Source organism: Zingiber officinale, chromosome 1B (assembly GCF_018446385.1).
Source record: "Zingiber officinale cultivar Zhangliang chromosome 1B, Zo_v1.1, whole genome shotgun sequence".
Taxonomy (NCBI): Eukaryota; Viridiplantae; Streptophyta; class Magnoliopsida; order Zingiberales; family Zingiberaceae; genus Zingiber; species Zingiber officinale.
This window is the reverse complement of record NC_055986.1, coordinates 24,116,390-24,118,380: the sequence shown is the minus strand read 5'-3', so window position 1 is coordinate 24,118,380 and position 1,991 is coordinate 24,116,390. Positions and strand designations below refer to the sequence as shown.

At 44.1% G+C, this 1,991-nt stretch overlaps 1 long non-coding RNA gene across 1 annotated transcript; it reads right to left on the bottom strand.

Moving 5' to 3' along the window:
• Positions 1-1,343: 1,343 nt before the first annotated feature.
• On the bottom strand, positions 1,344-1,991 carry LOC122047499. Its single transcript, XR_006130556.1, has 3 exons — positions 1,627-1,991; positions 1,460-1,522; positions 1,344-1,363 (listed from the first exon to the last, which is right to left on the bottom strand). It is a non-coding gene; the product is annotated as an uncharacterized LOC122047499 (long non-coding RNA).

Below are 1,991 nucleotides of genomic sequence, written 5' to 3'. Positions count from 1 at the left end.
AGGATACGGTCTGGAAAGATAAATAGATACTACGGGGTAAACAAAGTATATATATATCCATACCGAAACCATATCCTAGGCTAATGTAAGGTCCGAGATAAAGTATATCTTTCTGATCGCTCATAACTACGAGAATCACATATAAAGTATCTAATAGTAATCGGTGTCCAAGCATATATAATTATGTATAATATATATGACAGATATAAGAGATCAAAGAAAATATAATATCAAAATCGATGCACGGATGGTCACTCCGCCCACCCCTCAAGTCCATGACCCAGATGGGCGAGAGGCCGACAATGACAACCAGACACACCCATTACCACTACTCTCGAGTGGCGAGAGGACAGTTGCATAGTAGCTGAATAACTTCACTGTCGACGGGGTCCCTTGCCGACTCCAGCAGACACTACCCATGAGTGAGCGAGTGGGGGCATGACAGGACATGCGGCACGCCCAAGCTACCACTACCCATGAGTGGCCGAAAGTGCGCGCCAACGACCGTCTCAACCATAAGGGAGCCAAAGTCGTCGGCTATGCATGCAATGACATGATGCGAATAATGCAATTCATCATATATATATAACAGAAATCGTATGCTACATGAATCCGCATGCTCAATACTAAGCATAAATAAACAGTAATCAAACAGGTAAGCATAAACAGGTAAGCATGGCATCTAGTATCTGCTAAGTATCAGGAATAACAACGGGAGACTGTATAGATGAAAAAATGATCATCTCGAAGATTGAGTGGATAAAGTATCAAGCACAAGAAATAAAATGAGTGGAGTCAAGATGAATACTGCATATACTAAACTAACTCATGCACTTAAACCGATATCTAAAGAAGCAAGTTAAGAAGTACCCGCCTCTAAATGTAGGTTGAATTCAACGCCAACTTCGTCACGACACCCGCCTCGATCAAAGTCCTGTGTCAACTTATAAATTTTAACTAATTACATATGAAACCGAATAACTATACTAATGTACATGACCAGCGAATTTAATCCGAGTTCCATTTATTACCTAAACAAATCCACCCTGAAATACTCAAAAACTAGTCTCAAGCCTTAATCTATCTGTTCCCGCGAATCACACAATTCCAACCTAATCTGATCGACATAAGGATTCTAAACATGCATTGATTCCATATACACTGGTACAGTACGAAATTATCCCATTCCTTAACAAAATCTACATCTATCAATTATCTAATCAACAAGCTTCCAATTCTAACAAAAATCAACATACCTTACCTAACTCCCCGCTGTTGACTCACTGCCGGTAGGTGGAATCGTCGGCACAAGCACAATGGTGCTGCTCACTACCTCAGATGCACAACCGATGTTTCTACAAGGCTACAAATCATTGCAATCACACAATTCAGCACACATCCTACTTGAATTCAACACCTAGGTCTGCAGATTTAACATCTAAAGTGATAGAGACCTTACCCAATGAATCCCGAATGAAGAACAGCAGCAGGAAGTTGGGGTCGATCTCCTCACCGCTAGCCACTGCCAGAACCGAACCAAAATCAGTCCAACCTCTCGTCCTGGTCGCAAACCGCAATCCCACAGCTACCAAAACCCTAATGGAATCAATCCTCACCTCAACTTACCTCAATGGCGCAAACCCTCACCGTCGGCGAAGGAACACCCGACGAAGAAGAAGTATCCGATGAACACGACTCAGCTCTATGCCTCAAGAAGATGAAATAGCTGTCTGGAGTACCATTACTCGCCACAATCTAGCTCTGGAGCGAACAACCCGACTCCGGTGTCACCGGAGCATAGATCTCCTCACCCGGCCGCAGATCCTTGCGCGAGTCTACTCTTCAGTGAAGACTCTACCGTCGTGACCTTCGTTAAGGAGTAGAGAAGGTGGAAGAATTGATCTGTGACAAAGCGCCGGCGCGATCGAGCCCTGAACGACCGTCGAGCTCCCGGTGTGGTCGGCGATTTCGGGAGACAGCGCAAGAGTGAA